The 26,739-nt window shown below is 41.2% G+C and overlaps 1 long non-coding RNA gene and 1 pseudogene across 1 annotated transcript in view; both read right to left on the bottom strand.

The window, feature by feature from the left end:
* Nucleotides 1-22,659, bottom strand: part of LOC116540927 — a 54,956-nt gene extending 32,297 nt beyond the window's left edge. Inside the window, exon 1 of the long non-coding RNA XR_004264643.1 lies at nucleotides 22,136-22,659. This is a non-coding gene — a long non-coding RNA (uncharacterized LOC116540927). The remainder of the gene's footprint in view (nucleotides 1-22,135) is intronic.
* On the bottom strand, nucleotides 19,044-20,998 carry LOC116540924 (annotated as a pseudogene).
* Nucleotides 22,660-26,739: the final 4,080 nt, after the last annotated feature.

Below are 26,739 nucleotides of genomic sequence, written 5' to 3'. Positions count from 1 at the left end.
TAACAAGTTCAATTTGTTATAATGTGACTATAGCGAAAACATAAAACATACTAACTTAACAATCTTTTTTCTTATTTATGCAAAAATATTATATAGAATTTTAGGGATTGTAATTAAGTAAATTATTTTTTTCAGACAATACTGTTTCAGATTATAGATACAACTACCTTCTTAAATAACTCTGAATTCCAGACTAAGGAAGTTAAAATTTGAAAATTAATTTACATATATGTATATGCATATATACACTTGCAATTTACACATATTTTTAAACTGGTTGTTTTCCACTAAAACTACCTTAATCTTACATCTTTCTTTTTTATCAAGAGTAGGACCAACAAGATATAAGAGAAATTTACTACTGGAAATCTTACTTGCCTTTAAATATCTTCTTTTTAGGTTCCAAAATTTGGTGTCAAATTCTATGTATAAAAAAGTAATAAATAAAATTGGTATTATAATTCTAAAATAAAAAATATTTATCAACCATATTAAATTCTTAAACCATTTCAGGCAATATCAGCACTAATACCAGAACTTTCATTTCTATCCCATACACTTCAAAATTTTAAGCTTTACAAGTTTATTAACATTTAATTAAAGAAAAAAAGTGAAGTACTCATAAATGGAGGGAACACAGCTCAGTAAACTGACTATAGTTAACTGGACATTTTGCAAAGAGTCCTGTACTCAGAACAAGTCCTTGCCTTGTAACCAATAGGCATTTGTTTTCAGACAAGTTGCTTCTCTTAGGCTCCATGGTTTCTTCTAAAAAATAAGGATTTTGCTACCTTACTTGACTAGGTTGGTAGGAAGATGTAATGAGATTACATGCTTAAATGTTCAGAGAAATAGTAAAGCAATTGAATAATTTATTCTTGAACTTTACTGCTGAAATTATTTTGGAGTCCCAAATGAAGCTTGATGTGTGATTTTCCATAGGTTCTAATATTCAAATGTTGTCGTTTTCATAAAATGTTATTAAGTGCTAATTTTATTAGTTGTATTTATTGTGGTTTGTAATTCAGGGCATTTTAGCTAATTCACAGCTTATAACTAAATTTACATATCAATATATTATCTCATTATCATAGATAACATAATTGTCCCCTATTACTGAGCTCATCAATCACACCAAGAGCAGAAAATTAACAGATGTCAAAACCTGGCTTGGACAACCACCACTCCTTCTCTACCTCCTCAAACACTGAGCCAACACATCTCTGCCAGGATGCTGGACCTCCATGGTCCTCTCCAACTAACGTACAAGAAAAAAACCCTGCTTTTATTGTTCTTCAGGTTTATGAAGGAAATGCAAGTTGACATTTTCCCATTTCCAAGACATGTACTGACAACATATTTGCAAGTAACATCCCATGTTACTCAGCTCTGTTCTCATTTCATACATCACAAGACATCAATAGTTTTATAGTGATAATCACAGTTGTAATATCAGATGTCTCCTGTTTTGGTTTGACTCACACTGCTTCCTTGGAGCTGGTCAAGAAATAGTCAAATGACCTTCCAGGGGCAATGCAATATATGGAATGCTTTATGAATTTATGTGCCGTCCTTAGGCAGCAGCCACACTTATGCTTATCCACTCGCTATCAATCCAATTTTAAAGTATGTGCTGCTGAAACAGTACAAAACCCTGTTTTATACATGGATACTCATGAGTCATAGATGAAGCTTAGCTCTGTTCAATCCAACTCACCTACTTGAGATTCAGATAATTTTATCTAATGGCTTTCTGTGAGGTAGAACTTTAAAATATATTTAAAACTTGAGGTAGATATGCAAGTAGCCTGGGAGATTTTTATTATTGTAGAAATGGATTACTTGAGGAGCCAACTGCAAGTTGGTTCCTATTGCTCTGTGGAAAGATAACATGGAACCTTCTGCTATCTAACCAAAGCTGCTGCACAGGATAAAAAAAAGCCTCAAGATACAAATCTGATAGCAAAAGGGAAAGGGAACTTAATCTCTTCCTGAAACATTATTTGAACATCTCTGACTGGTGGGAACGATCTCAACTAGTATCTGTTAGAAAAAAGACCAACAGCCGGGTGCGGTGGCTCAAGCCTGTAATCCCAGCACTTTGGGAGGCCGAGGTGGGTGGATCACGAGGTCAAGAGATCGAGACCATCCTGGTCAACATGGTGAAACCCCATCTCTACTAAAAAAAATACAAAAAATCAGCTGGGCATGGTGGTGCGTGCCTGTAATCCCAGCTACTCAGGAGGTTGAGGCAGGAGAATTGCCTGAACCCAGGAGGCGGAGGTTGCGGTGAGCCGAGATCGCGCCATTGCACTCCAGCCTGGGTAACATGAGTGAAACTCCGTCTCAAAAAAAATAAAAAGAAAAAAGACCAACAGAGGCCCCAAAGGGTAACATACCATGAAGGCCTAGGCTAAGTCTAGCTAAGATGTGGGCTCCAAATGATGTTTTTAGTGTAGGGGAAGCATCAATTTACTCACTGTTTGTGTGGGTAAAGCTAGGAGGCCTGGCTCCCAGAGCAGGGTGCTGGGAACAATGACTCCGCATACGTACATAAACTAATAAACACCGTAGCTTTGAACTCTATATATGAATCACCATGAAAACTGAGGGGTCTAAATCAGTGAATGCAACCTTGTGGCAAAGGTCAATCATTAACAGATTGCAGGATCAGTTACAATGGCAACAATACATCAGATGAATCCATGGAAAAAACAGAATAATTAGAATAGGCTTTTTTCCCCCCTTCTGACTTGTAAAGAAAGATTGCCATCCTTGGACTTAGAAAACATGTTAACTTCTTGGAAAATTCAAAGAAGGAAGACACAGGAGATAGCCCTAGGGGACAGTACAAGATTTTCTGCTAAATTGCCCATTTCAAGACCCAGTAACTCATTAGAAAAGTCAGGCCAGGCATGGAGGCTAGCACTTTGAGAGGCTGAGATAGGAGGATTACTTATGCTCAGGAGTTCAAGACCAGCCTAGGCAACATAGTGAGACCTTGCCTCTACAAAATAAAAAAGAAAAACAAAGAAATGAAGAAAATGGAAGTCAAAGATGTGGCTCTATTTTCATCTGATGCATGGGGATTATACTTAGAATAAGATGAACTATATTGAGATCCCTAGGCATAACGGTCTTAAAAGTCCTCAAAGAATCTTGCATTCTACTTCTAACTAATCTAGTCTTCTACTTGATTTCTAGCTAAAAAGTGGACTAACGTATAGATCCAAGATGGCCATTTAGGAACAGCTCAGGATTGCAGCCCCCAGTGAAAGAGGAGAGGGTGAGTGGACACCGCATTCTTATTGCCCACAGACCAGGAGATTCGCAGGCAGAGGAGCCCCATGGGTCGCCAGCATGGCTGTTTTGGTCAGCGCGGCTGCTTTGTCCCTCGTGGCTGCTTTGCTCACGTCCCGGTGTGGTGGTTCTCCGTACAAAATACACTGGTCCAGGTGCCCTTTTAGCTGGCAATTGGAGCCCTGGGAAGTCGCCCATCCATCTGATTAAAAAGGGGACTGAACAGGGAGCCAGGCCAGGAGACTCCTGGTCAAAAAAAGCACCACAAGTCTCAGTGCCACTGATTAAGCCGGCGCAGTGAGTCGCCTCATGGGAAATCGCACAGATCCTGGTGCCTTTTCAACTGGTGACTAGAACACCTGAGAGAGAGTCAACTGTTGAACCAAAAAAAAGAACAAGGCTCTGAGGCAGGGAGCCAGGTGATCAGGCTTGGCTGGTCCCACCCCCACAAAAGAACAGCAATCAGAAACTCTCTGGATTGAGAGTTTCACAGCAAGCACAGCTGAACGCAGGATGGTCCAGCTCTGTGGAGGAGTTGGGTCCGCCATTACCGAGGCACTCCACCACTATGGAGGTAGTCCGCCATTGCTGAGGCAGCCTGCCGTTCCCAAGGCAGCCCGCCATTGCTGAGGCTGCCTGCCGTTACCAAGGCAACCTGCCATTACAGAGAGAGTCTGCCAATACAGAGGTGGGCCACCACTGTTGAGGCAGTTATAACTACATCCATATAAACAGGACTGCAGGGAAGTTCACACTGCAGCTGGGCGGAGCCCACAGCAACTCAGCAAAGCCTCTGCAGGCAGACAGTGACTAGGCTGCCTCCTCGCTGGGCAGGGCAGCCCTGGAAAAAATGGCAGCAGCACAACGGAAACTCATAAATAAAGCCCTAACTCCCTGGGACAAAGCACCTGGGAACAAAAAGCAGTTAATGAGTTCTGCTGAAGCACACCTAAACGTACCTGCCCACCAGCTCTGAATGAACAACGGAGCTCACAGCTTAGCACTTAAACTCCTATAAAGGACACGCTGTCTTCTAAAGCAGTTCCCTGACCCCTGTATATCCAAAGAGGCACCTAATAAAGAAGAGATCAGACTGACATTTGGCGGGTATCCTTCTGGGACAAAAATAGCAGAAGAATAAACTGGCAGCAATCCTTACTGTTCTGCAGCTGCTGCAGGTGATCCCCAGGCAAGCAGGGCCTGGAGTGGACCTCAGCAGTCCTACAACAGAAGGGCCAGATGGTTAGAAGGAAAGCTAAGAAACAGAAATAACTTCATCATCAACAAACAGAACTTCCACTCAGAGACACAATCTGAAAGTCAGCAACTACAAGACGATAGGTGGATAAATCCACAAAGATGGGAAGAAACCAGTGCAAAAATGATGAAAACACCCGAAACCAGAACACCTCTCCTTCTAAGAGGGATCACAACTCCTCACCAGCAAGGGAACAAGGCTGGATGGAGAATGAGTGTGATGAAATGACAGAAACAGGCTTCAGAAGGTGGATAGTAAGAAACTTCTCTGAGCTAGAAGAACATGTTCTAACCAAATGCAAAGAAACTAATAACATTGAAAAAAGATTTGATGAAATGGTAACGAGAATGGACAACTTAGAAACGAATATCAGTGAATTGATGGAGCTGAAAAACACAATACAAGAACTTTGTGAAGTATGCACAAGTTTCAACAGCCAAATTGACCAAGCAGAAGAAAGGATATCAGAGGGCAAAGATCAACTCTATGAAATAAAACAAGAAGGCATGTAGAGAGAAAAAAGGGTAAAAAGTAATGAACAAAGTCTCCAAGAAATGTGGGACTATGTGAAAAGACCTAATTTACATTTGATAGATGTACCTGAATGTGACTAAGAGAATGAATCCAAGCTGGAAAATACTCTTCAGGATATTATCCAGGAAAACTTCCCCAACCTAGCAAGGCAGGCCAATATTCAAGTCCAGGAAATACAGAAGACACCACAAAGATGTTCCTCAAGAAGAGCAACCCAAGGTACATAATCGTCAGATTCACCAGGGTTGAAATGAAGGAGAAAATGCTAAGGGTGGCCAGAGAGAAAGCTCAAGTTACCCACAAAGGGAAGCCCATCAGATTCACAACAGATCTCTCAGCAGAAACCCTACAAGCCAGAAGACAGTGAGGGCCAATATTCAACATCCTTAAAGAAAAGAACTTTCAACCCAGAATCTCCTATCCAGCCAAACCAAGCATCATAAGTTAAGGAAAAATAAAATCATTTGTGAACATGCAAGTACACAGAGATTTCATCACCACCAGTCCTGCTTTACAACAGCTCCTGAAACAGGCTCTGCACAAATAAAGGAACAACCAGTACCAGCCACTCCAAAAACATACCAAATGATAAACAGCATCAATGCAATGAAGAATCTGCATCAACTAATGAGCAAAAGAGCCAGCTAGCACCAAAATGGCAGTATCAAATTCACACATAACAATATTAATCCTCAATGTAAATGGACTAAATGCCCAGATCAAAAGACACAGACTGGTAAATTGGATAAAAAGCCAAAACCCATCGGTGTGCTGTATCCTGGAAACACATCTCACATGCAAGGATACATAAAGGCTCAAAATAAAGGGATGGAGGAAGATTTACCAAGCAAATGGAGAGCAAAAAAAAGCAGAAGTTGCGATTCTCGTCTCTGATAAAATAGACTTTAAAGCAACAAAGATCAAAAGAGACAAAGAAGGACATTACATAATGGTGAAACGATCAATGCAACAAGAAGAGCTGGTGATCCTAAATATATACGTGCCCAATACAGGAGCACACAGATACATAAGGCAAGGTCTTAATGACTTACAAAGAGACTTAGACTCCCACACAATAATAGTGGGAGATTTTAACACCCCGTTGTCAATATTACACAGATCAACCAGACAGAAAATTAACAAGGATATCCAGGACTTGAACTAAGACCTGGACGAAGCAAACCTAATAGACATTTACAGAACTCTCCACTGCAAATCCACAGAATATACATTCTTCTCAGCCACACATCACACCTACCCTAAAATTGACCACATAATTGGGAGTAAATCACTCCACAGCAACTGCAAAAGAATGGAAATCATAACAAACAGTCTTTCAGACACAGTGCAATCAAGTTAGAACTCATAATTCAAAAACTCACTCAGAACCACACAGCTTCAGGGAAACTGAACAACTTGCTCTTGAATGTTGACTGGATAAATAATGAAATGAAGGCAGAAATAAAGATGTTCTTCCAAACCAACAAGAAGGAAGACACAACATACCAGAATCTCTGGGACACATTTAAAGCAGTCTCTAGAGGAAAATATATAGCAATAAGTGCCCACATGAGAAGAAACAAGAGATCAAAAATTGACACCCTATCGTCAAAATTGAAAGAGCTAGAGAAGCAAGATCAAAAAAACTCAAAACCTACCAGAAGACAAGAAATAACTAAGATCAGGGCAGAACTGATGGAGACAGAGACACAAAAAAACCCTTCAGAAAATGAATAAATCCAGGAGCTGGTTTTTTGAAAGATCAACAAAATAGACCACTAGCCAGATTAATAAAAAAGAGGGAATAACCAAATTGATGCAATAAAAAACGATAAATGGGATATCACCACAGATTCCACAGGAATCCAAACCATCATCAGAGATTATTACAAACAACTCTCTGCACATAAACTAGTAAACCTGGAAGAAATGGATAAATTCCTGGACACTTGCCTCCTCCCAAGCCTAAACCAGGAAGAAGCCAAAACCCTGAACAGATCCATAACAAGGTCTGAAGTTGAGGCAGCAATTAAGAGCTTACCACCCAAAAAAAGCCCAGGTCCAGACGGGTTCACAGCCGAATTCTACAAGACATACAAAGAGGAGCTGTTACCATTCCTTCTGAAACTATTCCAAACAATACAAAAAGAGGGAATTCTTCCCAAATCATTTTATGAGACCAACATCATCCTGATACCAAAATCCGGCAGAGACACAACAAGAAAAGAAAACTTCAGGCCAATATCCATGATGAACATAGATGCAAAAATCTTGAATACCATACTGGCAAGCCGATTGCAACAGCACATCAAAGAGCTTATCCACCATAATTAAGTAGGCTTCATCCCGGGGATGCAAGGCTGGTTCAACATATGCAAGTCTATAAATGTAATTCACCACATAAACAGAACCAAACACAAAAACCGCATGATTATCTCAATTGATGCAGAGAAGGCCTTTGACAAAATTCAACAGCACTTTATGCTAAAAACCCCAATAAGCTAGGTAGTGACGGAACTTATCTCAAAATTTAAAAAGCTATTTATGACAAACAGCCAATATCATATTGAATGGGCAAAAACTGGAAGCATTCCCCTTGAAATCTGGCACTAGACAAGTATGCCCTCTGTCACCACTCCTATTCAATATAATACTGGAAGTTCTAGCCAGAGCAATCAGGCAAGAAAAAGAAATAAAGGGCATTCAAATAGGAAAGAGGGAAGTCAAATTGTCTCTATTTGCAGACGACATGATTGTATATCTAGAAGACCCCATCGTCTCAGCCCCAAATCTCCTGAAACTGATAAGCAACTTCAGCAAAGTCTCAGGATACAAAATCAATGTGCAAAAATCACATGCATTGCTATACACCAATAACAGACTTAAAGACAGACAAATCAAGAATGAACTGTCATTCAAAATTGCCACAAAGAGAATAAAATACCTAGGACTACAACTAACAAGAAATGTAAAGGACCTCTTCAAGGAGAACTACAAACCACTGCTCAACGAAATAAGAGAGGACACAAACAGATGGAGAAACATTTCATGTTCATGGTTAGGAAGAATCAATTTCATAAAAATGGCCATACTGCCCAAAGTATTTTACAGATTCAACGCTATCCCCATCAAGCTACCAATGACCTTCACAAAACTGGAAAAAAACACCTTAAACTTCATATGGAACGAAAAGAGAGCCCACATAGCCAAGTCAATTCTAAGCAAAAAGAAAAAAGTGGGAGGTATCACACTACCAGACTTAAACTATTCTACAAGGCTACAGTAATCAAAACAGCATGGTACTGGTACCAAAACAGAGATATAGACCAAGGGAACAGAACAGAGGCCTTGGAGGCAACACAATATGTCTATAACGATCTGATCTTTGACAAGCCTGACAAAAACAAGGAGTGGGGAAAGGATTCCCTGTTTAATAAATGGTGTTGGGAAAAGTGGCCAGCCATGTGCAGAAAGCAGAAACTGGACCCCTTCCTGACACCTTACACCAAAATTAACACCAGATGGATTAAAGACTTAAACATAAGACCTAACACCATAAAAACCCTAGAAGAAAATCTAGGCAAAACCATTCAGGACATAGGCGTAGGCAAGGACTTCATGACCAAAACACCAAAAGCATTGACAACAAAAGCCAAAATAGACAAATGGGACCTAATCAAACTCCACAGCTTCTGCACAGCAAAAGAAACAGTCATTAGAGTGAATCTGCAACCAACAAAATGGGAAAAAATTTTTGCAGTTTACCCATCTGACAAAGGGCTGATATCCAGAATTTACAAAGAACTAAAAGAGATTTACAAGAAAAAATCAAACAAGCCCATTCAAAAGTGGGCAAAGGATATGAACAGATACTTTACAAAGGAAGACATACATGAGGCCAACAAACATATGAAAAAATGCTCATCATCATTGGTCATCAGAGAAATGCAAATCAAAACTACATTGAGATACCATCTCACGCCAGTTAGAATGGCGATCATTAAACAATCTGGAGACAACAGATGCTGGAGAGGATGTGGAGAAATAGGAACACTTTTACACTGTTGGTGGGAGTGTGAATTAGTTCCACCATTGTGGAAGACAGTGTGGCGATTCCTCAAGGACCTAGAAATAGAAATTCCATTTGGCCCAGCAATCCCATTACTGGGTATATATCCAAAGGATTGCAAATCGTTCTACTATAAGGACACGTGCACACGAATGTTCATTGCAGCACCGTTTACAATAGCAAAGACTTGGAACAAACCCAAATGCCCATCGATGATAGACTGGACAGGGAAAATGTGGTACATATACACCATGGAATATTATGCAGCCATCAAAAACGATGAGTTTGTGTCCTTTGTAGGGACATGGATGAACCTGGAAACCATCATTCTCAGCAAACTGACAGAACAGCAGAAGATCAAACACCGCATGTTCTAACTCATAGATGGGTGTTGAACAATGAGAACACATGGACACAGGGAGGGGAGCGCTACACACTGGGGTCTGTTGAGGGGAAATAGAGGAGGGACGGTGGGGGGTTGGGAGTTGGGGAGAGATAGCAAGGGGAGAGATGCCACATGTAGGTGATGGGGAGGAAGGCAGCAAATCACACTGCCACGTGTGTACCTATGCAACAATCTTGCATGTTCTACACATGTACCCCAAAACCTAAAATGCAATAAAATAAATGGGGGGGAAAAAAAAGCCAAAACCCATCAGTGTGCTGTATCCAGCAAACCCATGTCACATGCAAGGATACACAAAGGCTCAAAATAATGGGATGGAGGAAGATTTACCAAGCAAATGGAGAGCAAAAAAAAAGCAGCAGTTGCAATTCTCATCTCTGATAAATTAGACTTTAAAGCAACAAAGATCAAAAGAGACAAAGAAGGACATTACATAATGGTAAAAGGATGTATGCAACAAGAAGAGCTAACGATCCTAAACATATGTGCACCCAATACAGGAGCACCCAGATACATAAGGCAAGGTCTTAATGACTTACAAGGAGACTTACACTCCCACACAATAATAGTGGGAGACTTTAACACCCTGTTGTCAATATTAGACAGATCAACCAGACAGAAAATTAACAAGGATATCCAGGACTTGAACTAAGACCTGGACCAAGCAAACCTAATAGACATTCACAGAACTCTCCACCCCAAATCCACAGAATATACATTCTTCTCAGCACCACATCACACCTACTCTAAAATTGATGACATAATTGGAAGTAAATCACTCCTCAGCAACTGCAAAAGAATGGAAATCATAGCAAACAGTCTCTCAGACATAGTGCAATCAAGTTAGAACTCAGAATTCAAAAACTCACTCAGAACTGCACAGCTTCATGGAAACTGAACAACTTGCTCTTGAATGTTGACTGGATAAACAATGAAATGAAGGTAGAAATAAAGATGTTCTTCCAAACCAACGAGAAGGAAGACACAACATACCAGAATCTCTGGGACACATTTAAAGCAGTCTCTAGAGGAAAATATATAGCAACTAAGTGCCCACATGAGAAGCAAGGAGAGATCAAAATTGACACCCTATCGTCAAAATTGAAAGAGCTAGAGAAGCAAGATCAAAAAAACTCAAAACCTACCAGAAGACAAAAAAAGCTAAGATCAGAGCAGAACTGAAGGAGACAGAGACACAAAAAACCCTTCAGAAAATCAATAAATCCAGGAGCTGGTTTTTTGAAAGATCAACAAAATAGACAGACCACTAGCCAGATTAATAAAAAAGAAAAGAGAGAATAACCAAATTGATGCAATAGAAAACGACAAAGGGGATATCACCGCAGATTCCACAGGAATCCAAACCATCATCAGAGATTATTACAAACAACTCTCTGCACATAAACTAGTAAACCTGGAAGAAATGGATAAATTCCTGGACACTTGCCTCCTCCCAAGCCTAAACCAGGAAGAAGCCAAAACCCTGAACAGACCAACAAGGTCTGAAGTTGAGGCAGCAATTAAGAGCTTACCACCCAAAAAAAGCCCAGGTCCAGACGGGTTCACAGCTGAATTCTACAAGACATACAAAGAGGAGCTGGTACCATTCCTTCTGAAACTATTCCAAACAATACAAAAAGAGGGAATTCTTCCCAAATCATTTTATGAGACCAACATCATCCGGATTCCAAAACCCGGCAGAGACTCAACAAGAAAAGAAAACTTCAGGCCAATATCCATGATGAAAATAGATGCAAAAATCTTCAATAAAATACTGACAAGCCGATTGCAACAGCGCATCAAAAAGCTTATCCACCATAATCAAGTAGGCTTCATCCCGGGGATACAAGGCTGGTTCAACATATACAAGTCTATAAACGTAATTCACCACATAAACAGAGCCAAAGACAAAAACCACATGATTATCTCAATTGATGCAGAGAAGGCCTTTGACAAAATTCAACAGCCCTTTGTGTTAAAAACCCTCAATAAACTAGGTATTGATGGAACGTATCTCAAAATAATAAAAGCTATTTACGACAAACCAACCGCCAATATCATACTGAATGGGCAAAAACTGGCAGCATTCCCTTTTAAATCTGCCACTAGACAAGGATGCATTCTCTCACCACTCCTATTCAATATAGTACTGGAAGTTCTAGCCAGAGCAATCAGGCAAGAAAAAGAAATAAAGTGCATTAAAATAGGAAAGGAGGAAGTCAAATTTGTCTCTATTTGCAGATAACATGATTGTATATCTAGAAGACCCCATCGTTTCAGCCCCAAATCTCCTGAAACTGATAAGCAACTTCAGCAAAGTCTCAGGATACAAACTCAATGTGCAAAAATCACAAGCATTCCTATACACCAATAACAGATTTAAAAAGAGCTAAATCAAGAACGAACTGCCATTCTCAATTGCCACAAACAGAATAAAATACCTAGGAATACAAGGAACGTAAGGGACCTCTTCAAGGAGAACTACATACCGCTGCTCAATGAAATAAGAGAGGACACAAACAGATGGAGAAACATTCCACGTTCATGGTTAAGAAGAATCAATATTGTTAAAATGGCCATACTGCCCAAAGTAATGTACAGATTCAATGCTATCCCCATCAAGCTACAAATGACCTTCTTCACAGAACTGGAAAAAAAACACCTTAAACTTCATATGGAACCAAAAGCGAGTCTGCATAGCCAAGTCAATTCTAAGCAAAAAGAACAAAACAGGAGGCATCACACTACCGGACTTCAAACTATACTACAAGGCTACAGTAATCAAAACAGCATGGTACTGGTACCAAAACAGAGATATAGACCAAGGGAACAGAACAGAGGCCTTGGAGGCAACACAACATGTCTACAACCATCTGATCTTTGACATGCCTGACAAAAGCAAGCGATGGGGAAAGGATTCCCCGTTTAATAAATGGTGTTGGGAAACCTAGCTAGCATGTGCAGAAAGCAGAAACTGGACCCCTTCCTGACACCTTACACTAAAATTACCACCAGATGGATTAAAGACTTAAACATAAGACCTAACACCATAAAAACCCTAGAAGAAAATCTAGGAAAAACCATTCAGGACATAGGCGTAGGCAAGGACTTCATGACCAAAACACCAAAAGCATTGACAACAAAAGCCAAAATAGATAAATGGGACCTAATCAAACTCCACAGCTTCTGCACAGCAAAAGAAACAGTCATTAGAGTGAATCTGCAACCAACAGATTGCAAAAAAATTTTTGCAGTTTACTCATATGACAATGGGCTGACATTCAGAATTTACAAAGAACTAAAACAGATTCACAAGAAAAAAAAAAAAACAGGCCCATTCAAAAGTCGGCAAAGGATATCAATAGATATTTTACAAAAGAAGACATACATGAGGCCAACAAACATATGAAAAAATGCTCATCATCACTGGTCATCAGAGAAATGCAAATCAAAACTACATTGAGATACCATGTCACGCCAGTTAGAATGGCGATCATTAAACAATCTGGAGACAACAGATACTGGAGAGGATGTGGAGAAATAGGAACACTTTTACACTGTTGGTGGGAGTGTGAATTAGTTCCACCACTGTGGAAGACAGTGTGGCGATTCCTCAAGGACCTAGAAATAGAAATTCCATTTGACCCAGCAATCCCATTACTGGGTATATATCCAAAGGATTATAAATTATTCTACTTCATTCACTATGACTCATGGGAAACAAACAAACAAAAAAATCCTTCTACTATAAGGTCACATGCACACGAATGTTCATTGCAGCACTGTTTACATTAGCAAAGACCTGGAACAAACCCAAATGCCCATTGATGATAGACTGGACAGGGAAAATGTGGCACATATATACCATGGAATATTATGCAGCCATCAAAAACGATGAGTTTTTGTCCTTTGTAGGGACATGGATGAACCTGGAAACCATCATTCTCAGCAAACTGACACAAGAACAGAAAATCAAACACCGCATGTTCCCACTCATAGGCGGGTGTTGAACAATGAGAACACATGGACACAGTGAGGGGAGCATCACACACTGGGGTCTTTTGTAGGGAAATAGGGGAGGGACAGCAGGGGGTGGGGAATTGGGGAGAGAGAGCATGGGAAGAAATGCCAGATATAGGTGATGGGGAGGAAGGCAGCAAATCACACTGCCACGTGTGTACCTATGCAACCATCTCTCATGTTCTTCACATGTACCCAAAGACCTAAAATGCATTAAAAAAAAAAAGGGGACTAACTTTTGCTTTTTCAAATGACCTGCACCAAACTATGAACTCTCACCTAATGTATAAGATTCAATGGTTGCAATTATTTTAAACATCAATTTAGTATTAACTGGCATTTTAATACAAACACTTACCTTGTCAAACCACAATAAATAGCAGAATCCTCTGCATCTCATACACACATATCTTGAGTAAAGACATTAATATTTTGCTGAAGAAAAATACTGACAATACCTGATGAGCCATAATGTACAGGAAGCATGAGGGCTGTTCTAAAATAACAAATAACTCCATTCAAGAACTTTAATCAAGTCATTACTAAACAGCTAGTTTGATACACTTTATCAATTTAATATCCTGCCTGTCAATGTAGACATAATAACCATTTGCATGCATGAGCTTGTGTCTATAAGCATCTTGGGTGCTGAAGTGCTCATCTTTGTAAATTATCACCAAGGCTAAAAAGAACGGGATAACAAGGAAATCTCTTGTTCCACTGGGGTATGACATAATACAAGTTGCTAACTTGTAGTCCCTTGATGGCCAAAAAACTGTGCTGAGGTCATTTATCTAAAGTAGGCAAAGATTTAAATGAAGATTTCCCCATTGCTTTCCTAGTCTGATATATTGTAATTCATATCAGCTAGGAGTCAGATAAGAGCCATCTACAGCCTGAAAACAATAAATAATAATAACAATAATGGCAATACTAGTAGTCATAAACAAAGTCTACACTTCAAAAATTAATAAAAGTAATACAAAAACCTTTAGCTAATATAAGATTACAAGACCAAAAACATCAGATTACCAATAACAAACACCATATATTATAAGAGAAAATGGATCCTACTATGTTCTTTATGTTGCTTAGTCCAGATATTTGTTTTTCTACCTATTTGTGTTGATATTTTTAACTATATGCCAATAATTATGTTAATCTTATTAATATTTCTGACTTGAGTGACTCCACTCTAGAACACTCAGGTTTTTATTTTAAACAAGAACTACTGTACTGTCTCAGCCTATCAGCAGCATGTACATTTGCTTAGTTTTTCCCTAAAAATTCCACCATTTGCTGTCTATTGCAAATTATAGCAGATAAAAGTGGTGTTTCCATCCTATAAAACAGCAAAAAAAAAAAATTGATTCACAAAATTACAAATTTCTCAAGTGAACTAAAAATCTTCTCTGAGATGTTTGAACTTCAACATACAATATAGAAAGGAAGTAAATGAAAACCAGTCCCTTCTGTGCTTTCAGATGTGCTGCTCTCTGCCTTGCAAACACCCCTCCTCTACCTCCCCACATTCACTGTGGTCATCGCAAAAACTCCCTTCAAACGTACCAGTCCAAAGAATCCTTGCTTTGATAACAGCACTTAGCATGGTATATTGTAATCACTTCATTTTTTCCCACTGAAACCAAGAGCTTCTTGAGGGTAAGGCCTGTATGTTTTATCTCTATAACCCCCCAAACCTAAAACCTAGTAGCAAATACTTTAAGTTTTTTACATAAATTAATGATCTAAATTATTTTCTCTAGAGCAGTGTTTCTTAAACTATATTCCAAAGAATATTTGCTTATTGTATCCCAAGAGAAAGACTCTATGACAATCTACATATGAGAAGTATTACAAAACTGTATTTTATGTAAAATAATCAAGAAATCTCTTGAACTTTACCTAAAACCATCTGATAATACTTTTTGTGGCAAATACTAATATTTAAGGAATTAAGAGTTTCAGAGATCCAGTTTCCAGAGCTTCCCAATACAGTTGGAGGTTTCCTCTGGGTGTTACAAACTTGATTGATTTACTTCTATCAATGATGTTAGGATCCCAGATGCCAATGTCACGCACTCCTGCTCCAAATGGGTCACTAAGGAAATGAGCTCTGAATTAAGAGTGATTGGCTTCAAGTGTACATATTTTCCATATTATTAAACAGTCCATGGGCTTCTTTTAATGCAAAAGAACAGATTTTTATCTTAACTATTATAAAGCTCAGTATGTTCTGTTTAACAGAGATTTGGCCGGGCGCGGTGGCTCATGCCTATAATCCCAGCACTTTGGGAGGCCGAGGCGGGTGGATCATGAGGTCAAGAGATCGAGACCATCCTGGTCAACAAGGTGAAACCTCGTCTCTACTAAAAATACAAAAATTAGCTGGGCATGATAGTGCGTGCCTGTAGTCTCAGCTACTCGGGAGGCTGAGGCAGGAGAATTGCTTGAACCCAGGAGGCGGAGGTTGCAGTGAGCCAAGATTGTGCCATTGCACTCCAGTCTGGGCAACAACAGCGAAACTCCATCTCAAAAAAAAAAAAGAGAGAGAGAGAGAGAGAGAGAGAGGTTTTAAAAAGTTAAAAATAAATATTTAAAAAACCAAAGCTCAGTAAGAAATTCTATTCTCAATTGTAATGGTAATATAATGCTGGGACCCTAAAGCAACTCTACTTTTTAAATCCATTTTTACTGGTTTCCATTTAAATGGCTAGTTCAAATCATTTTTTTTTTATTTTAGGCTAAATATGAAGCAAATACAAATATAATGAAAGTTCTCATACTGATCCATATGGGTTATTTCTAGCATAATGAAAGTCAGTAAGTCACTTGCATTTTTAAGGAAGATTGCTGAGGAGAAAGATATAATGCTGCAATATTAATAAACTATCCAACTATAACCAGGAATAACCTATAAAAAACTTCTAGGCATTCATATGGGAAGATCATTATCTGTGGTATAAAGAGTTTTAAACTAAATTCAAAAATTCAACCCCAGAACTGAGGGATTTATCTAATCTATAGACTATATATTATAAACAAATACACATTGACTTAAAAGCCTTGAAATCTATATCAAAATATACTACAACATAAAAGTTGTAAACTCAAATACTTACAAGGAAAAAGGAAGGTTATCTGAGTAAGGGAAGTACTGATGTGGGCACAGGAGCAAACTAGAGAATATATGCCTTTTATAAAGAAGCACCCTCTGCATAGCAGGCCAACAGTGATAGAAACTCAGGGGACACTATATTTGATTTTTTAAGACAAATGTGAAGTCCAGATTTCTTCATAAGTCTTCTAAATTTTACATGTTGACTCAATTTAAAAGGCAAACAAATCTGTGCACATTTAGAATACGGCCCCTTTGTTTTTATATTTGCTATGAATGTGTAACTAAATGGTTGTGTGTAATTCAAGTATTTGCATGTAAAAGATTTTCTTTCTCTGGTATCATATGTTTTACAAAAAAAAAATCAGGCCCTCATATATAATAAAAATTGCTATTAAGACTCATAATACCCACTTCAAGAATTTTTCCAACATGTATTCATTTACAATCTCTTTGTATATAATTTTCCCAGATTGCTAGCCAAATAGTTTATATGACTTCCAAAATTAAATTATTAAAATAATTTATATCAAATTTATATCAACTTCATGGATTTCAGTGTGTAAAGCTGACATCCTGGTTATGCTAAAGATCTACAAACTTAACAGATATACTCAGATAGTTCATAATACAACATCAACTAAAAAAAAAAATTTAGGATTGGCTATTAATTGAGAAAACCCAACTTGTAATGAACATTTGTTGACACATAATCACCTGTATGGTGATAAAGGGACATGAAATCATTAAAGAGTCAGCCTCTACTTATTCAAAGATTACCTATAAGCAAATTTTCAAAGACTCTCTGAATGGCAGTGAATGATTAATGGTGGGGAAAAAAAGGTATTATTCTGTAAGCTGAGAGATATTGCCAATAATATTCCCTTTCACTTCCCAGTCACAGACATAGAGAAAGACAGGTGCATCAGACTAATCTTACTGAAAAGGAGAACTTTGAAGAAAGTAGCACCTAGCAAACACCTACTCTTTTAGATTTTTTTTGAGACACAGAAATGTATATATTGCACTTATCTATTCTGAAGTTCTTAAACAGGAGTGTATTCAAACCTCGAGGTGTTTGTTTGTTTGTTTGTTGCTGTTATTGCGGTTAGAGATAAGAGTCTCACTATGTTGCTCAAGCTGGACTAAAACTCATAGGCTCAAGCTGGGACTACAAGAACATGCCACTGTGCCCAACTTCAAGAAAACATTTTTAAACAAACACATTGAGGCCTTATTAGATCTATTACATCAAAAGCTTCAGGGGAAAGCCTAAAATTTTAGATTTTTAACAAAATTTGCTCAGGTCACTATAAAGCACAATTCTGAGAATTAGTGCAACAGGCAATCACTTCAGCCACACGGCTCATCCCTCACCCACACAGCTAATTCCCTTTGCCAATTGTAGGCGTGGCCAAAAAAAGAAAAGAGTAAGAGACAGAGTCATTTATTAAATCTACACTTAATTTTCATGGGTATGAGTAGAACAGGAACAAAGAAACTCAAAATCCAACTTTGATATTAATAAGCTCCTTATCTCCCACCTTTCCATCAAGACATTCTAGATTTCAGATCTTAGAATCTTAGTCTAGATCTTAGACTCTTAGGTCTAAGTGGCTGTTTCTGCCTGGATGGGTAATAAGCCAGTTAATAATTTGTTTCATCAAACAACAAACTAAAAAAAAACTCTTCTTGGCATTTTCCCTTATTACGTAATTTCCAAGTGACCTGCGTATTCCTAATGGCTCTCCTTTTCCCTTCATTTTTCCCTCTTACGCCTCACCACTGAGAGATGATACATCAGGTTTTTAGAACATTGTCAGCAGCAGCAAGATGTCTATTAATTCCAAGTTTCTTTAGTTTTGTTTGGGTTTTAAGATAAAGCCTGTTTTCAGGACATGTTTTCTTTCCTGTGTTGTTTTACATTAATTAGGGAAAAAAAAAAACCTTGCATTTAAAAAAAAATTAAAAAGGCTTTACCTTTAAGAAATTGATAAATATTTTCCAAAGTGTATTTTAAAAAGTTGTGCCCTTAATGCTTCTTTCAAAGTATCGCTATTTAAAATATGATTTTTGACAATGAAGTTATTTCAAAATAACTTAATTTGCTTGCATTCAGTGAATGCTTGAGCTTCCAAATATAAAAAATGGACCCCTACCTATATCAAGGTTAAAACAAATAATTTGAAAAGAAAGTTGATTAATCTACACCTTGTGATTGCTTCAATATTTGCATCATGAGAAAGCAGTTTTTCTGCCAGTAACACCAGTAACATATTCTCATTATACCCAGCATAATGGAGAGCAGTGATGCCATAGATATCCTTAAGATGTGGGTACTTCAGATCTCTTAGAGGGAGAAGAACTGAGAGGAGGAAGGGGATCTGGAATATTTTCCTTCTTACGCAGTCTTAGCTCAGCAGCAGCATAAACCACCGGGATCGTTGGTAGAGACTTAGCACCCAGCAAATTATTCTTGGAGAAGGAATGGGGTCAAAGGCCAAGTGGCTGTTACCTGTGCCCTGGGCTGTCCCAACTCAAGAAGCATAACTGCTGCTCTAGCTGTGAAATACGGAATGCCAGATGAGTACATGACCAGGATGCAGATCAGCACAAAGACGACCTTCAGGAGCCAGTAATCCCAGAGCCTCAGCTCCCTAGTGCGCCCAGACTCCTCCTCCAGCTCCTCCTCCTCACAGACAGCATTCTCTGCAGTGGGAGAGCAGTTCAGCACCTTCTTAGGGCAGGCAGGAGCCCAGCCCGGCATGGGCCATGCCCACCTCCTGCCATTTTCAGAGGCTACTTGGGCTCTTGGTTTTTCAGGCCCTGGAGGCTTCCTGGAGGGGAAGAAACTGTCTGTGGGGTCCACAGATGCTGGAGGGGTACTAAGCACGTTGTCTGGGAGAGACAGGACGTGGAGGACGGGCATACCTTTCTGCACTTCATCTCAGGGATAAGGACTTCCAGAGACTCAGGTTCCTCTGGAAATTCTCTTACGCTTAGACTCTTCTTGCTGGAAGGCTGTAGGTGGGTGCAGACTCTCCTCAGCAGCTCACACTATCCTGGGAAAGCAGTGACACAAAGATATACTTCTGGCTGGTGGTGGTGGTGATGGCCAGTCTGTTGGGAAGGAGCCGTGCCAGCTTGTGTTTTTTGATCATTTGCGCAGACACCACAGGAATGACCACCTTGGTATCCTTGCCAAAGAGGCTGGCGTGGAAGCAGAGCCAGTTGGGGGAGATGCAGAGCTGGCCCTGAAGAAGGAGGTCCCTCTGTAGGGCAGGGGAGCACACTTTTAGAACCCCTTCCTACAAGGCAACATCCTTAAACAGTTTGTGGTATTGCTGGTTGTATTTATTCAGTGGTATCCCTTCTCGGCCACACTTCTTTATCTCTTCACCCTTCAAGCCTTCTGGGCAATGCAGACTGCAAAGGAGACATTCCATTTCGGGGACAAGGAACCCCAGTCCTGCCCATGCATCCTCAGTGCCAATTCTGCCCTGGCCTTGAGCCAGAAGCTTGGGGCAGAGATCGGACACTAGCGCCCTTCTCTGCAGTCCGGGGGCTCCTGAACTCGATCTAGTTTCTCTTTGCAGGACACAGGACTGTTCAGAGAAGTCTTTCTGTGCATTTGTTGGTTGCTCCCTGCCTCGGGGGCCTCGCTCCGGCTCAGAGTGTCATCGCGGCGCCTGCACCACGCGCCCCTGACCACGCGCCGGGATGTGAGAGGTTATTTACATCTGGGAAAGATTCATATACCTCTTCCCAAGAATTATTCCATTAATAATAAACTTTTACTAGAAGAGTTGCACATGCTCACTGCAGCACAGATAAGACAAACTTTACTTAAAATGCAAATGCCCAGAAATTAGAAATGTTGTCATATTTTGTACACATTTTTTCTTAACACAAGACCATTGTATGTTTGTGTGTGTGTATAATCAAACTGGTTTTTTTCCTTGCTAGCTATAACAAAATACATCTTCGCACATCAACATACTTCTACATCTATTGTCACATTCAACGGCCACCTATTATTCCACCCGTGACTGCAACAGAAATTTATAGAATTCATTCTATCTGTTCTTAAAAACAAAGTGCATGTATCTCTACTTCCTAAGGGTATTTTAGTATAATGGAATTGATAGGTAAAGAGTATACACATTTTTTAAATGCAGTACTTACCACCAAATTGTCTATTTAAAAAGTCATCAGCAACTTAAACTTTAAGCAGCAGTACAAAACATCCTCACACATATTGTGGACAGAAAACAGTTTCATTCCTCTTTTAATTCTTATACCAGAAATGCAAAGTATTTCTTCCTATGTACATAAGTAACTTGTAAATCTGCAAAAAGGTTCTTTACCCACTTTTATTAGAGTTTTTATTTGATTTGAAAGAATTTCCTATAAAATGAAGATGCACTTTTCATCTAATGTGCATATATGTAACTTTTCTTCTAATTTGTATATGTAACTGAACATTATATATGTAATATACATGCTATACATACCAGTACTATACATATCACAACACATAATTCCCTGTAAAATGAAAACACACTTCTCATCTGAATATAATATAGTAAATAGTTTTCAAGTATGTTTTCTTTCATTTCTCATTTTTTTTTTCTGATACACAGGCAGTTTAATTTTTAGTTTGCTAAATCAGCCTTCAGAATGCCTGCCTCTGAGGTCGTTCTTAGGAAGGCCTTTGTCAACATAACATACCTGTAAAATAAACATTTGTGTTTCCTTCCGATACTTTTCTCACTTGCATATGTAAAAGTTTCAATCTGTGTTCCATCAGGCAGTCATGTTTATGATATAAAAATTAATTAGTTTTCTTCAAAGAGGAGGCATTTTTTCATTAATAATTCATCCTTTCCTATTCACATCTGTGAACATTATCAATCCTTACATATATCATTTCAGTGTTTCTCGATTTCCTATTCTGTTCCATGCATTTATCTGTATTCTAAGCTGTTATTAAACAATTATAGAAATTAATCGCATATTTTAACATCTAAAGCCAGTACTTTTCAGTCTATTATAAAATTATTTAAAACGTTATCACAATAGTAAAAGACAGCAGGTGTTGTGCAAAAATGTTAAAACCTTTATATTTTCATTCAGTTTATGCAAAATTGATACACACAGAGTTCACATTTTGAGAAAAATGTGTCTTCTCATTCAAGAACACAAAACCCACCTCCCACTTCCAAGTTTCCCTGTAAGCCCCTTGAGTAAAGAACCGAGCAGTTTTTTCTGAGGAATTTTCACCTACTGAAAATGACTCCGTTATTTTTGATAGGGGAATGAGTTCTCTCAGTAGGGACCTCCTGTAATGTATAACACACCATGTTTTAAACGTGAACGTTAAAAATAGCAACACTGTATACGCCTAACTTTGTGAGTTAAATCACTCACCTTCTCCACCAGGTGCTCCAGCTGGGTTGTTAGGAGGGATAAAGGCAGCTGAGGCTCATTTGGCTCCGCTGCTCCGAGGGTGCCTGGCGCCCTCCAAGGCCCAGTCCCAGGGGGAAGCCAGGCCTCGGGAACCCTCTCACCCGGGCTGAGCCCCGCTACCTGTACGGCTTGTCCCTGGTGTCCAGGTCTCCGCTCCTGCGCGCCAGGCAGCTCCTCCCCGACGGCGTCGCCTCTGACAGCCGCCCTGTGGATCTTCCGTGGTTCCGCGTCCCGGATTCGGTGCCTGGAAGCGGTGTAGACGGGGTCTATGGAGCCCAGGACCTGAGGTTCTGCTCCGCCTTGGTCCCTGGCTCCGAAGCGGAGGAACTTCTTCAAGGTGGTGACTTCTCAGATGCCCAACAGCCAGCTCCTGAGCCGCGGCTCCTCCCACCCCTCATCTACATCCCAAATCTGCTTTCTAGCCCCAATCCGCGATCCAGCCAGGCCCACTGCAGCCTCCGACCTCTCAGACCCAGCGAGCGTCGCAAAGCCGTTATGCGCTCCTGCGCCGCGGTAGCTGCCCGGCTCCCGGAAGTCGCTCCCAGGTGCACGCAGGCAGGTGGGGCTGCAGCTCGGGGCAGGCACAGCTGGGCTCCGGGTTCTCCTGGGCTCGCCCGGTCTGCCCGAGGACCGCAGGTGCAGAATCTCAAGCGTGCTTTTTGTATCACAAACATGAGTTCCTGATGGAACGTTATCAGTCCTTACACATATCTAAGGGAGGAGAGGGAGGCCTGTCTGACCCTGCGGCCGCCCCACTCCTCAAAGGGAGATCAGGTCTGGAACGGGCACTGGAGAGCCATCGAGGATGGCCTGGCTTCAGCGCTGAGACTCTGGCCCCAGGGTCTGTCTGACAGGTGTCACAGAGCGGGAAACGCATGCAAAGTCAGGGGTTGCTCCTTCCGCCACCGGCCCCCACTGCTGCCCATGCCAGATGCACAGTTTGAGGGTGCAATTCTGGTACTGGTGTGGGATGGCAGAGCTTCCCTTGGGTGGCATCAGGGTCGCCGAGGACACAGCTCATCTGGCCTGAGAGTCCGCTCCTCTTGGACACCTCCGCAGATCCTGGGCCCCTGCGCTGGGCGCTCTGCATCCACACCGATGAGACCGAGAGGCTGCTGGCCGCCGGCCACCTGACTTTTCCGCCTGGGTGCCCAAACTTGGGATTCCTGCTGCTGGGGGTGTGGGCCTGGTCTGGGGTGTCTAGCCACTTGCTGCTCCTATGCCACATCTAGGCTGCAGGGGTGGTTCGGGTGCCAGCAGTGGATGGGGGGGCTGGGTACCTGATGTCCTCAGGGTCAAATGCATTGCCCACCCACCTGAGGGTTTGCTCTGCCTTGGCCTCCTCCAAGAGTGCAGGGGCCATCAGGTGGCAATTTAGGAATGTTTAAATTGAAGGAAATATTCTTTCTCTCCACATTTAAGTTATACAGTATAGCCTATTGCTCCCAGGCTCCAAACCTGTATAGCACATCTCTGTACTGAATGCTGTAGTCAACTGTCACAGCATGGTGACTGTGGATTGTGATCCCAAAATATCTGAGTCAGGTCTCAGTCAATTTAGAACACTTATTTTGCCAAGGTTAAGGACATGCCCATGACACAGCCTCAGGAGGTCCTGACAACATGGGTCCAAGGTGGTCAGGGTAGAGCTTGCTTTCATACATTTGAGAGAGACAGGAGACACCAATCAGAAAGCAGCTCTGCCCTCACAGTGCTCCCCCAGGTCTGTACTGAGGAGAATGCAACTTTGGCACACCGCCCTCATGCAATGCACACCAGCGCCCCGTGAGACCATCTGAAAAGATTGGCGCCATCGTGCCCTGCTGGCGGCCGGGCAGTGCAGGGCCCTCTTGCTCCCCGTGATGTGCCCCTGCCCCCTTCTGGCGGTTAGGGCCATTGCAAATAGCTCTTACAGTAAGACCCCCGCCCCAGGGTCTGTGCTGAGAAGGAAGCAGCTCCATCCTCAAAGTGTCCCCCAGGTCTATACTGAGAACGCAACTCTGCAGACCGGTCTGATGCGACACAGGGAGGTGCTGTGATGCAGTGCACATCAGCGGTGCAGCCTCAGGAAGCTGAAAAGCCGGGCTTGGGTGGCCCCTCCTGGCGGCAGGGCACTGCAGGGCCCTCTTGCTCACAGTGTAGTGGCAACATGCTCCCTGCTGGCAACTAGGGCAATGCAGTATCCTCTTGCTCTGGGTGTGGTGCCTGTGCTTCTGGGCACTCTTACATGCTGTGTAGTGGCAACACGCCCCCTGCTGGCCACTGGGGGCACTGCAAGACACTCTTGCTTGTAGTTTCACGGCAGCACCCCCATGCTGGCAACCAGAGAACTACAGGGTCCTCTTCCTCATGGTGTGGTGCCCGTGTGCCCCTTGTTGGCTTCTCAGGGCACTGTAGGCTCTCAGGGCACTGTAGGCTTCTCAGGGCACTTCTCAGGGCCCTCTGGCTCAAAGTGTAGTGATGGCATGCCCCCTGCTGGCAGCTGGGACACTGCATGGCCATCTTGCTCAGTGTAGTGGTGGCACGCCACCACAGCACCTGCTGGCTGCTTGGGGCACTGTAGGGTCCTGTTGCTCACAGTGTATGGGCAGCATGCTCCCTGCTGGCAGCTGGGGACACCGCAGGGCCTTCTTGCTCCCAGTGTGATGGCTGGCGCCCCCTACTGGCCTCCTTCTGCACCACTTAAAGTCAGAGCACCAGTTACTCAGCACCCACCATTCTGGGAATACCAACTGAAACGGAGCTATTACTGGAAAGAGCTGATGTCCCAGTTCTTGTCTAACTCGGAAGATTTTCACCAAGAGGCAGTACAAAGATGGCAGATAACTTCATTGAAAATAAATACAGTGTAAAGAGCTTACTGTAGAAAAAATAGGTAGGCCCGAAGGGAGGAGGAGGCTGATCGTGCAGGAAAACAGCCCCAGTCCTTTGCAGAGAATTTTATTTTGGACTTCACATTCCTGCCTCTGTCTCAAGTCTCCGCCTCTTTTCTTTGCCTGGTTTTTCTGCACCTACCTTTGGTCCCTGACTTGCCCCTTTTTGGCTTGTGAGACCTCCTCACTGTTGGTTAAGGCACATGTGTGGAGATCAATCCAAATCCACTGTTGAGGCTGGCTTCTTCCCGCCTCCCAGGAAGGCCCGACGGTGGTCACGTCTGTACCTCCTGTGCCTGTCTATCTCTTTTGAATGTCCTTCTCTGCCCTAATTTGTACTTATGGTGCCAGGTTTCTCTTAAGAATATCCGCTTTGTCCTTCTTATTAGCATGTAGCTAGCAATTTTCTGACATTTTAACTGTAGAGTGAATGATGACTGGGGCATTCTAAAAGGAGTTCTAGGGTGTTTCTTTTTGCATAGGTACCCTTCTTCCTCCTACCCACAACTGACAAGTGCCCATTAACTCCAGCATTAGAGATGCTACCAATATATACATTTTTGATGGTTCCTCCAGGTGAGCCTTCCCACTATGTTCACGTCTAGCTATCTACCGACTCTAACAGGGCCCACTATCCTGTGTCTTTCCTAAAAGTAGGGAAGGAATGATTCATTGGAAACCATAGGGAATTAAATGAATGTAGATGAAAACTTTACAATTTACACAAATAATCACTCAAAATCATCCTTACACTAAAAATGCAAAACTGTACAATTTCTAGAAGAAAACAGAATAAAAGCTATGTGCCCTTGGGTTTGGTAATGGATTTTAACAAACAACACAAAGTGTCAATACACACAGAACAAATATTTTAAAGTGGACTTTTAAAATATTTAAAGCGTATACTCTGGAAAAGACCTTGCCAAGAGAATGAAAAAATGAGCCACATATTGCAAGAAACTATTTGCAAAATGCAGATCTGAGAAAGAATTTGTATTGAATATACAAAAAAAATCTTAAAACTAAGTAAAACAGCCCAATTTAAGATGGACACAAATTTGAACAGACACCTCACCAAAGGATTTAAGAGAAACCAGACCTTTCAAAAGACTGCACCATTAATATCAACCAATTGCCTAAAGTTGCCTCTCCTTTCTTGCCTGATAAGAGACCACCCATGACAGAGAGGTTCTGGCCAGTATACAGCGGATGGACAGAGCAAGTTTTCATATCCCCTGCTTCACCTTTTAATGTCAGAGGGCTGAAAACTTCACACTGGGATCATGCTAACACTGCCATTATTTGAACATGGGACCCATGAAGGAGTAAGAATCTCAACTGCGATTGCACACATTTCTCCTTCCATAAATATTCATGACATCTCCTAGAGCTTATTAAATATGTGTATTTGGCCATGCCACTCAGCATAAATGACTGATTCCTTTACCTCTCCCTTGAAGTGTCTGCTTCTGGCTGGAGTCTATGCTTCACAGCCTGTTAGAAGGACTACCCTGCAGGCTGCAACACTTTATAGGAAATAAATCTCTCACTGGGTCCAGTGGCTGATGTCTGTAATCCCAGCTATTTGGGAAGCCAAGGTGGGTGGATCACCCAAATTCAGGAGTTTGAGACCAGCCTGGCCAACATGGTGAAACCCTGTCTCTACTAAAAATACAAAAAATTAGCCAGGCA

Source organism: Sapajus apella, unplaced genomic scaffold (genome assembly GCF_009761245.1).
Source record: "Sapajus apella isolate SASKATOON/1434 unplaced genomic scaffold, GSC_monkey_1.0 scaffold146, whole genome shotgun sequence".
NCBI lineage: Eukaryota > Metazoa > Chordata > Mammalia > Primates > Cebidae > Sapajus > Sapajus apella.
Note: the sequence above shows the minus strand (reverse complement) of the source record. Positions and strands in the feature narration are given on the sequence as shown.